General features: G+C 39.5%; 1 protein-coding gene across 6 annotated transcripts in view; it reads right to left on the bottom strand.

The window, feature by feature from the left end:
• The window catches only part of HDAC9 (histone deacetylase 9), a 912,538-nt gene that overhangs the window by 221,453 nt on the left and 678,267 nt on the right, over nucleotides 1-12,818 (bottom strand). The gene's annotated exons all lie outside the window — the stretch shown is intronic.

The following is a 12,818-nucleotide window of genomic DNA, read 5'->3' as shown; positions in this document are numbered from 1 at the left end:
GGGAGTTCAGGAGAGGGGAGAGAGAGAGCAAGCAGATTCGTGAGGAAGGGCTGGCACAGGAACAGCCTATGTACAATAACATCAGTCTTCCGTCTTGGCCAGCTGAATGGGCCTTCTGGACACGGCTTTGCTTATACTTTTTCTCTACACTGACTTCTCCAATGGAAACACATTCCTGCCATGCCTCACTGCCATTCCCTGTTTAGATTTCTCATTACAAACGGCATTACATAGGCCGGATCTGGCGTAGTTACAGGCTTGCTAGAAACCAGGCCCCAGTAGTAGATAGAGTAAAAGCTAAGAGCACTTAGCTATACATAAAAATCGGATTTGCAAGTGCTAGAGGGGGAAAATTCAAATACCTTTCTGGCTGCAGGTTTACAGGGAGCCAAAAACAATTATTAGGCAGGCAGCAGTAGCCGTCAACGAGTAGGAAGTAGTGACCACAGTTCAGGTTCTCGGACTAAACGCAAGGAGTGTGTGGTCCTCACACTTAAAAGATTCACAACACTCAACTGCAAGGAGTGCTTTGACTTCCAAACTAGAAGCTTCAAATTTCTGACACTTAGTACAGTTTGGCAGTTAGTCTTAGTGCAAACTGGTATTATTAAAATTAGACAGGTCATTAAAATATATGGTTGCTCCGTTGCTAGAGAACATTACTATCAAAACAAAGCATGAAGCAGTATTTTGGATTTACTTTTATAAAATGAAGTTTACTCTTTTTTGTGAATTAAGAAAATTTATACAAAAAGCACAAGAAAGCTGCAATAGTAGTGATTTATGTTACATATTTTTATGTACATGATGGTAGTGACTTAGTCACTAAGTTGTACCTGACTCTTGAGATCCCGTGGACTATAGCCTGCCAGGCTTCTCTGCCCATGGGATTCTCCAGGCAAGAATACTGGAGTGGGTTGCCAAGTCCTTCTCCAAGGGATCTTTCTGACCCAGGGATCAAAGCTGGGTCTCCTGCGCTGCAGGCAGATACCTCACTGAATGAGCCACCAAGGAAGCCATGTATATAATATTTTATAACATTAAAAATAATATCAGATGGTTGAAGTCTCTAATTTTAGAACACACTTGGAGCTCTTGGAAATGCAATAAAAAATTTGTGACTGTGCAAATATCAAGACTTCTTAAATGGCTCAAAGAAGGAAATTGACACAAAATAACAACTTTTTTTAAGAAGAGCTAAATTAAATGACAGGGAGCAAACACAATAAAGAATAACACATAAGTAAGGTGAAAAGACAGCCCTCAGATTGGGAGAAAATAATAGCAAATGAGGAAACAGACAAAGGATTAATCTCAAAAATATACAAGCAACTCCTGAAGCTCAATTCCAGAAAAATAAATGACCCAATCAAAAAATGGGCCAAAGAACTAAACAGACATTTCTCCAAAGAAGACATACAGATGGCTAACAAACACATGAAAAGATGCTCCACATCACTCATCATCAGAGAAATGCAAATCAAAACCACAATGAGGTACCATTACACGCCAGTCAGGATGGCTGCTATCCAAAAGTCTACAAGCAATAAATGCTGGAGAGGGTGTGGAGAAAAGGGAACCCTCTTACACTGTTGGTGGGAATGCAAACTAGTACAGACACTATGGAAGACAGTGTGGAGATTTCTTAAAAAACTGGAAATAGAACTGCCATATGACCCAGCAATACCACTTCTGGGCATACACACTGAGGAAACCAGATCTGAAAGAGACACGTGCACCCCAATGTTCATCGCAGCACTGTTTATAATAGCCAGGACATGGAAGCAACCTAGATGCCCATCAGCAGATGAATGGATAAGGAAGCTGTGGTACATATACACCATGGAATATTACTCAGCCGTTAAAAAGAATTCATTTGAATCAGTTCTAATGAGATGGATGAAACTGGAGCCCATTATACAGAGTGAGGTGAGCCAGAAAGATAAAGAACATTACAGTATACTAACACATATATACGGAATTTAGAAAGATGGTAACGATGGCCCTATATGCAGGGCAGAAGAAGAGACGCAGAAGTACAGAACAGACTTTTGAACTCTGTGGGAGAAGGGGAGGGTGGGATGTTTCGAAAGAACAGCATGTATATTTTCTGTGGTGAAACAGACCACCAGCCCAGGTGGGAGGCATGAGTCAAGTGCTCAGGCCTGTTGGGCTGGGAAGATCCAGAGGAATCGGGTGGAGAGGGAGGTGGGATGGGAGACCGGGATGGGGAATTCGTGTAACTCTATGGCTGATTCACATCAATGTATAACAAAACCCACTGAAAAATAAAAAAATTTAAAAAAAAAAAAAAAAAAAGAATAACACACATTCACAATGCATTGTTTCCTAAGCATTTTCACGTGCTTTTCCTCATGAAAGCCTTAACAATTTAAATTCTGTCAAGAACAATGAGCAAATATATAATAAATTAGAACAATAAAGAAATAAATAGAATATTAAGATCCTCTCAAGAACAGCAAAGTGGTAAAGAGAGAAGATTCTGGAATCAAACTGTCCAGATGAAGTTACGACTTCAGCACTAAAAGGTGAATAACATGGGCCATCAATTAATTAATATCTCTGTTCTGTGATTCCCTTACCCATAAAACAGCAGATTTTTAAATTGCCATCTGAATATGACATCGGAGGAGATTAAATGAATAAGTGATAGGCAACTGTTAGCTACAACTATTTTGGCTGCTGTTAAACTCATTTTTTTTTTTTTAATAACTATCACATAGTTGAAGCCTAAGACACTGTGGCTTACAGCGGCTACTCAGCAGATCTGAGAACCCTTAGAGACTTCTGACCCTCAAAACACATGCCTTTCTACCATACTCCTTAAATAAAACTTGTTTTCTAAGAACGTTCAGCCCCTGTCACAGTCAGCACCAGCATCTCAACACCATCACCTGAAAAGCAGAGGATCCACCAAACGAACCCTGCAACCTAATCATTTACCAGCAACTGACTGAGAGCTTTAGTTATTCACTTTTTTTATTAAACCACTATAAGTAGTTATTCGAGCTTCATGAAGATATAGCCTTGAGGAAAACAGTTGCCAAAGCAAAAAATAAAAACCAACATTCACATTGTGTTGGATACTTTTAAACCAATTTTTAACCATTACATAGCTATAGGTCCCACAAACAGTCCTCATTAATCACATTTAAAATTACTGGGAAGGCAAGAAAACATAAATTAATAAATCCCCAAAGAAAACTAGAAGCTGGTTCTTTGAGAAGATAAACAAAATTGATAAATTTTTACCCAGAATCAAGACGAAAAGGAGCAAGACTCAAATCAATCAAATTAGAAATGAGAAAGAAGTTAAACTGACACTCACCACAAATAAGAGGCTACTACAAGCAACTATCCACTTACAAAACAGACAACCTAGAAGAAATCGACAAATTCTTAGAAGGGTACAACCTTCCAAGACAGAACCAGGAAGCAACATTTTAAAAAAGGAAAAAACTAATCACAGCTACAACTACTAAAATTGAAACTGCGATCTAAAAACTTCCAACAAACAAAAATCCAGGACCAGATGGCTTCACAGATAAATTCTATCAAACACTTACAGAAGAGTTAACATCTATCCTTCTGAAACTCTTCCCAAACTGCAGAGGAAGGAACACTCCCAAGCCATTTTACAAAGCCACTATCACCTGGATACCAAAACCACACAAAGACATCACACGCAAAAAAAGAAAACTAAAAGCCAATATCACTGATGAACACAGATGTAAAAATCTTCAACAAAATACTAACAAATTGAATCTAAAAACACATTAAAAGAGTTATATAACATAATCAAGTGTGATTTATCCCAGGGTTACAAGGATTCTTCAATATTCACAAATCAATTGGTGTGATACACCATATTAACAAACTGAAAAATAAAAACCATACAATCATCTCAATACATGCAGAAAAAGCTTCTGACAAAATTCAATATTCATTTTTGGTTTAAAAAAACCCTCCAGAAAGTGGGCTTAGTGGGAATTTTTAAAATTAAAAAGCTTTTGCACAGCAAAGGAAACTATAAACAAAAGGACAGTCCTCAGACTGGAAGAAAATATTTGCAAATGAAGTGACCGAGAAAGGATTAATCTCCAAAATATACAAACAGCTTATGCATGTGATACATATTAAAAAAAAAACAAACCGATGAACGAATGCAGAGAAGACCTAAATAGGTATTTCTCCAAAGAAGAGACATACAGAGGGCCAAAGAGCATATGAAAAGACACTCAACATTACTAATTACTAGAGAAATGCAAATCAAGACTATAATGAGATATCCTCTCACACCTGTCAAATGGCCATTATCAAAAAATTTACAGACAATAAATGTTAGACAGGGAGTGGACAGCTTGGAATGGGATGTAAAATGATATAGTCACTAAGGAGAACAGTACGGAGGGTCCTTGAAAAGGTTAAAAATAGAACTATGATATGACCCTAGTAATCTCAGTACAGTTCAGTTCAGTCGCTCAGTCATATCCGACTCTTTGCAACCACTCCGAGGCAAATACCTGGAGAAAACCATAATTCAAAAAGATACATGCACCCCAATGTTCACTGCAGCATTATTTAATAGCTAAGACTTGGAGGCAACCTAAATATCCACGCACAGATGAATAGATAAAGAAGATGTGGTACAGATATACAACAGAAGATCGCTGTCGCTGTTCAGTTGCTAAGTCGTGTCTGACTCTTTTGAAACCCTATGGACTCCCACTAGGCTTCTGTCCATGGATTCTCCAGGCAAGAATACTGGAGTGGGTTGCCATTTCCTTCCCCAACGGATCTTCAGGACCCAGGATTGAACTCACATCTCCTGCATGGCAGGGGGGTTCTTTCCCTGAGGCAGCAGGGAATCCCACAGTGGAATATTATCAGTCATAAAAACAACACAATAATGCCATTTGTAGGGACATGAATGAACCTAGAGATTGTCACACTGAGTGAAATAACTCAGACGGAAAATATAAATATCAAATGATATTGCATATATAGGAATCTAAAAACTGGTACAAATGTGCTTATTTACAAAACAGAAATACAGTCACATATATTAAAATAAAACTTACAGGAAGGTGGTAGGGGTAAATTGGGAGACTGGAACTGACATACACACCACTATGCACAAATAACACAGATAATTAATAAGGACCTACTGTACCTCACAGGGAACTCTACGCAATACTCTGTGATGCCTTATATGGGAAAACAATCTAAAACAGAGTGGACATATCTATACGCATGGGTGATCCCCACTGCGCTGTCACCTAAAACTAGCACAACATCGTAAATTTACCATACTCCAAATGTTTAAAGAATCCCCAAAGACTTAACAGGTGACTCAGAACCATATGTAATTCCCTATATCCTTTTATTTGCCTTTGGAAATTACTGAAGGTTTTCTGAAAGTGTATGAAAGATTTTTTTATTAATAAACAACAGTAGAACATTTTCTTCCAAATAGTTATAAATATTGAACTTGATTAGAAAAATATTCAAATATCTGAGAACAATGTCTATTTTACCATAGTACTAAGGAGCATTAGATGACCACAAATAACTTTGTCTGGTATACAGTTTCTTATCTATATATTTTTATCTCCTTAAAAGGATTCGTCTCTAGAGTGAGCACTCTGTGTCTGTACTATCAATTTTGATGTATAAATCGCTACTAATCAATAGATGGTGCTCTATACAGTCCACAAAAGCAAGACTGGGAGATCACGGCGCAGATCACCAGCATAGATCATGACCGCCTTATTGCAAAATTCAGACTTAAATCGACAAAAGTAGGGAAAACCACTAGACCATGCAGGTATGACCTAAATCAAACCCTTTATGATTATCCAGTAGAAGTGGCAAATATATTCAAGGGATTCAATCTGATAGACGAGAGAGCCTGAAGAACTATGGACGGAGGTTTGTGACACTGTACAGCAGACAGGGATCAAGACCATGCCCGAGAAAAAGGAATGTAAAAAGACAAAAAATGGTTGTCTGAGGAGGCCTTACAAATAGCTGAGAAAAGAAGAGAAGCTAAAGACAAAGGAGCAAAGGAAAGATATACCCATCTGAATGTAGAGTTCCAAAGAATAGCACGAGAGATAAGAAAGCCCTCCTCAGTGATCAATGCAAAGAAACAGGAAAATAACAGAATGGGAAAGACAAGAGATCTCTTCAAGAAAATTAGAGATATCAAGAGAACATTTCATGCAAAGATGAGCTCAATAAAGGACAGAAAAGCTATGGACCTAACAGAAGCAGAAGACATTAAGAAGAGGTGGCAAGAATACACAGAAGAGCTAGATAAAAAAGATGTTCGTGACCCAGATAAATACGATGGTGTGATCACTCACCTAGAGTCAGACATCCTCCAATGTGAAGTCAAGTGGGCCTTAGGAAGCATCAGTTCGAACAAAGCTAGTGCAGGTGATGGAATTCCAGTTGAGCTATTTCAAATCCTGAAAGATGATGCTGTGAAAGTGCTGCACTCAATATGCCAGCAAATTTGGAAAACTCAGCAGTGGCCACAGGACAGGAAAAGGTCAGTTGTCATTCCAGTCCCAAAGAAAGGCAATGCCAAGGAATGTTCAAACTACCGCACAATTGCACTCATCTCACACACTAGCAAAATAATGCTCAAAATTCTTAAAGCAAGGCTTGAATAGTACATGAACCAAGAGTTTCCAGACATTCAAGCTGGATTTAGAAAAGGCAGAGGAACCAGAGATCAAATTGCCAACATTTGTTGGATCATAGAAAAAGCGAGTTTCAGAAAAACATCTACTTCTGCTTTATTGACTACATCAAAGCCTTTAACTGTGTGCATCACGACAAACTGTGGAAAATTCTTAAACAGATGGGAATACCAGACCACTTTACCTGCCTCCTGAGAAATCTGTATTCAGGTCAAACAGCAAGTTACAACTGGACATGGAACAACAGACCGGTTCCAAATTGGAAAAGGAGTACATCAAGGCTGTATATTGTCAGCTTGATTCTTTAACTTATATGCAGAGTACATTATGCAAAATTCCAGGCTGGCTGGATGAAGCACAAACTGGAATGGATTGCCAGGAGAAATATCAATCACCTCAAATACACAGATGACACCACCCCTTATGGCAGAAAGTGAAGAGGAACAAAGAGCTTCTTGGTGAAAGTGAAAGAGGAGAGTGAAAAAGCTGGCTTAAGACTCAACATTAAAAAAAACTAAGATCATGGCATCAGTTCGTGGTAAATAGATGGGGAAACAATTGAAACAGTGACAGACTTTATTTCTTGGGGCTCCAAAATCACTACAGATGGTGACTGCAGTCATGAAATTAAAAGACACTTGGACCTTGGAAGAAAAGCTATGACGAACCTAGACAGCATATTAAAAAGCAGAGACATTAGTTTGCCAACAAAGCTATGGTTTTTCTGGTACTCATGTATGGATGTGAGATTTGGACCATAAAGAAAGCTAAGCACTGAAGAATTGATGCTTTTGAACTGTGGTGTTGGAGAAGACTCTTGAGAATCCCTTGGATTGCAAGGCAATCCATCCAGTCTGTCTGAAAGGAAATCAGTCCTGAATATTTACTGGAAGGACTGATGCTGAAGCTTCAATACTTTGGTCACCTGATGTAAAGAACTGACTCCTTGGAAAAGACCCTGATGCTGGGAAAGATTGAAGGTGGGAGGAGAAGGGGATAACAGAGGATGAGATGGTTGGATGGCATCACTGACTCGATGGACATGAGTTTGAGCAAGCTCTGGGTGTTGGTGACGGACAGGGAGGCCTAGGTGTGCTGCAGTGAATGGAGCAACAAAGATTCGGACATGACTGAGCGACTGAACTGAATCAAGATATAATGTTTTACATTCACATATTTATTGGTGCAATGGACATGAACCTGGGCAAACTCTGGGAGAGGGTGGGTGACAGGGAGACTTGGTGTGCTCCAGTCCATGGGGTTGTGAAAAGTCGGACAGAATTTGGTGACTGAAGAACAGCAACAAATATTTGTTGGATACCTACTATGCACTAAGAGCTGAGAATTACAATATGGGGGTTACATTTGTAGTAAGGAAATGATTATTGATTAAAAGAGTGCTGGGCACAAAGATGTGAAGTTCTGCATCCAAAATTTACATTTATCTCCAAATAAGTTCTATTTAGGAATCTATGGGATTTGTCATTCATTTATTTGTCTGTATTTAAACATAAAAAAACATTTCTCTAAATACTCATTCAATCTATGTTTTATGTACATTTCATTTATAATTTAGTGATAATAGTGATAAGTTTTATAGATATAATCTATTCATAAATGAGTAATTATATTCGTGATATATGAACAGATTTGTGTTAGCTTGAGCTGCCACAACAGAATATACAGACTGGGTGACTTAAACAACAGAAACTTAATTCTTATAGTTTTGTTGACTAAAAATCCAAGATCGTGGTGCCAGCAAGTTCAATTTCTGGTTTCTCTTCCCAGCTTGCAGACGGTGGTCTTCTCTTTATGTCCTGAGATAGCGTCTCCTTAGTGAGTGCACATAGAAAGAGACATATCACTCTCTTCCTCTTCTTATAAGGCCACCCACCCTATTAAATTAGAACCCCACATTTATGACCTCATTTAAACTTACTCACCTCCTAAAAGCCCCATCAAATTCAATCACACTGGGGGTTAGGGATTTAACATACTCACTCAGGGAGATCACAATTCAGTCCTTAGCAAGGACAGATCCCAAAAGTTTGTTTATAAGACAATTTATAAGCACACTTCCCTAAGACATTGTGTTCCAAACAGTGGTTCAGGGCCATGAGCTGCTAAAATTTGCTACCCAAACCTAGCCACATGTATTTGAGATATGACAGTTTAATAAAACTTCCAACGGTAAACAAGGATACTTGACCCATGAACTCTCCCTACAATAATCCCTGTCATTAGAAGACATGCCCAAATCCACTTCCTGTCATTCTCAATGGCAAAAAGTATTTCTTTTCCCCCTATGTCCCTCTTATTGGTTGGAGAGATTGTCAAAAACCATTCCCTATATTTGTGACAGTGTTAAGAAGGTCACCTTCATAAAAGAGCTTGTATCAACTGGGCAAGACTTCCTGACAGTAGGAAAAACTCTAGGTAAGAAAGGATGGTTGACTCCATCCATTGTTTGTGGTTCTTAACAAGGAATGGGACACTTGGCATGGAATGGGATACTGAGGGGCTAGAAAGCAAAGGGAAAGAACAAGAAAACTTCACCTCAGGTGGATATACATCAACAGGATAAAGGAGCTGAGGTGGTGACACAATAACAGTAGAAGCAGAGAGCAGAGAGTCTCAGAATTGTAGGAGGACAGATGTTCCAGGATTTGGAAGCTGAAGGTAAAGCTATTAGCAAAGTGGGACAGCTGGCTCTGGGTATGTAAATCATGTAAATTATAACAGATTAGGTCAGGAAAGGGGAAATCAATATCAGTGGAGCAGAGAGCAATCCTGCTGACCATACTAGCTGGTTATTATGATCTTGCTAAAAATTCTTAAGGGATGCAAGGCAAATTCTTAAAACCAGAAGTATCATAATTTGAAAAAAATCAATGTGCTTTTATCTTTGATTTTTCCATGTACCACATTCACTACTTCCCCTTGGTCTGCCCACCAATTAACTGTCCTGCCTGAAATATCTGTACACATATACATGTACATGTGCATTATTATGAGGCAGCAGTACATGAGCTCAAAGGGAGATTAGGACTGATGTAAAAGAAATACAAAGAAGCTGATACTCAAAGTAAGATTTTGCATAAACACATATAAAAATTCAGATTTTTGTAGCAAAAGAGGATTTTTTTTCCCAAGTTATTTTACATATTAAAAACTAAGGGCTTCCAGTTCAGGATGGCAGAGTAGAAGAATGTGTACTCATCTTCTTCTGTGAGAGCAGCAAAACTGCAACTAACTGTTGAATAACCATAGACAGGAGGGTGCTGGAAGCCACCTAAAAAAAGATAACTCTACGTCCCAAGACAAAGAAGCTGCAGTGAGATGGTAGGAAGGGCTGTCACAATAAAATCAAATCCAATAGACGACGTGTGCATGACCCACAGACTGAAGAACAATAAAACAAAAGAAGTTCTCCCACTGTTGTGAAGGTTCTGAGCCCCACGTCAAGCTTTCCAGCCTGGGAATCTGACAAAGGGACTAGGAATCCCCAGGGAATCTGACCTTGAAGACCAGCGGGATCTGATTACAAGACCTACACAGTCTTGGAGGGCATAAACAAAAAAAGAGACTCCAGTCTTGGAGGGCACAAACAAAATCTTGAGTGCACCAAGACTCAGAGGAAAGGAGTAGGGATCCCACAGGAGACTGAACTGAAACTGCCTGCAAGTCTTGGAGGGTCTCCTGTGGAGGTGTGGGTTGGCAGGGGCTCCCCATAGGGACGTGGACACTGGCAGCAGCTGTCTGGGAAGTCCAGTCCCCCTTGGTGTAAGCCCTCTTGGAGGTCGCCATTAATCCTACCATAGATCCAGTAGACCCCAGGGCTGGGTCGCCTCAGGCCAAACTACCAGGGAGTGAGCACAACCCCACCCAACAGCAGATGATTGGAGTAAAGCTTTACTGAGCAAGGCCTTGCCCACCAGAGCAAGATCCAGTTTTTCCCACCACTAGTCCCTTTCTTCAGGAAGATTACACAAGCCTCTTTGCTGTCTCCATCAGAGGGCAAGCAAGAAGGGCTGCTCCATCAGAAGCAGCAAGAAGAACCACAATCCCACAGAGGCCAGAACAAAACAACATTACAGAAAGTTAATTAGGATGAAAAAGGAGAAAGTTACACCCCAGATGAACGGATAAGATAAAACCCCAGAAAGACAACTAGATGAAGTGGAGATAGGCAACCTTCCAGAAAAAGAATTCAGAATAATGCTAGTGAAGATGATCCAGGAGCTCAGGAAAAACAATGGACAACATGCAAGAAATGTTTACCAGAGACCTATAAAAACTAAAGAACAAACAGAGATGAATAATACACTGAAAGGAATCAACAGCAGAATAATGAGGCAGAAGAATGGATACATGACCTGGAGGACAGAAAAGTGGAAATCACTGCAGCAGAACAGAATATAGAAAAAAGAATGAAAAGAAATGAAGACAGCCTAAGAGACCTCTGGGACATTAAACGCACCAACATTCGCATTATAGGGGTCCCAGAAAGAGAAGAAAGAGAGAAGAGACCTGAGAAAATATTTGAAGAAATGTGGCTGAATATTTCCCTAGCATGGGAAAGGAAATAGTCAACCAAGTCCAGGAAGCAGAGAGAGTCCTAGGCAGGATAAACCCATGGTAATCAAACTGACAAAAATTAAAGTCAGAGATAAAATATTAAAAGCAACAAGGGAAGAATGACAAATACAAGGGAACTCCCATCAGGTTATCACCTTATTTCTTCAACAGAAACTCTACAAGCCAGAGGGGAATGGCATGATATATTAGAAGTGATGAAGAGGAAAAACCTACAACCAAGAATACTCTACCCAGCAAGACTCTCCTTCAGATCTGATGGAGAAATCAAACACTTTCTTGATAAGCAAAAGTGAAGAGAATTCAGCACCATCAAACTAGTTTCACAACAAATGCTAAAGGACTTTCTCTAGGCAGAAAACACAAGAGAAGGAAAAGACCTACAGAAAATACCACACAATTGCACTCATCTCCCATGCTAGCAAAGTAATGGTCAAAATTCTCCAAGCCAGGCTTCAACAGTATGTGAACCATGAACTTCCAGAACTTCAAGTTGGATTTAGAAAAGGCAGAGTAACCAGAGATCAAATTACCAACATCTATTGGATCATCGAAAAAGCAAGAGAGTTTCAGAAAGACATCTACTTCTGCTTTACTGACTATGTCAAAGCCTTTGACTGTGTGGATCATAACAAACTGTGGAAAATTCTTCAAGATATGGGAATACCACACCACCTGATCTGCCTCCTGAGAAATCTGTATTCAGGTCAAGAAGCAACAGTTAGAACTGGACATAGAACAACAGACTGGTTCCAAATAGGAAAAGGAGTATGTCAAGGCTATATATTGTCAGCCTGATTATTTAACTTATATGCAGAGTACATCATGAGAAACACTGGGCTGGATGAAACACAAAGAATCTTGACTATCCTGGAATCAAGATTGCCAGGAGAAATATTAATCACCTCAAACATGCAGATGACACCACACTTACGGCAGAAAGTGAAGAAGAACTAATGAGCCTCTTGATGAAAGTCAAAGAGGAGAGTGAAAAATTGACGAGTGCTCAGGCCTGGTGCACTGGGAGGACCCAGAGGAGTCGGGTGGAGAGGGAGGTGGGAGGGGGGATCGGGATGGGGAATACGTGTAACTCTATGGCTGATTCGTGTCAATGTATGACAAAACCCACTGAAATGTTGTGAAGTAATTGGCCTCCAACTAATAAAATAAAATTAAAAAAAAAAAAAAGAAAAATTTGGCTTAAAACTCGACATTCAGAAAACTAAGATCATGGCATCCAGTCCCATCACTTCATGGCAAATAGATGGGGAAACAATGGAAACAGTGAGAGACCTTGTTTTTTTAGGCTCCAAAATCACTGTAGATGGTGACTACAGCCATGAAATTAAAAGACACTTGCTCCTTGGAAGAAAAGTTATGACCAACCTAGACAGCATATTAAAAAGCAGAGACATTACTTTGCCAACAAAGTTCCATCTAGTCAAGGCTATGGTTTTTCCAGTAGTCATGTTTGGATGTGAGAGTTGGACT

Source organism: Muntiacus reevesi, chromosome 6 (genome assembly GCF_963930625.1).
Source record: "Muntiacus reevesi chromosome 6, mMunRee1.1, whole genome shotgun sequence".
NCBI classification, from domain to species: Eukaryota; Metazoa; Chordata; class Mammalia; order Artiodactyla; family Cervidae; genus Muntiacus; species Muntiacus reevesi.
Note: the sequence above shows the minus strand (reverse complement) of the source record. Positions and strands in the feature narration are given on the sequence as shown.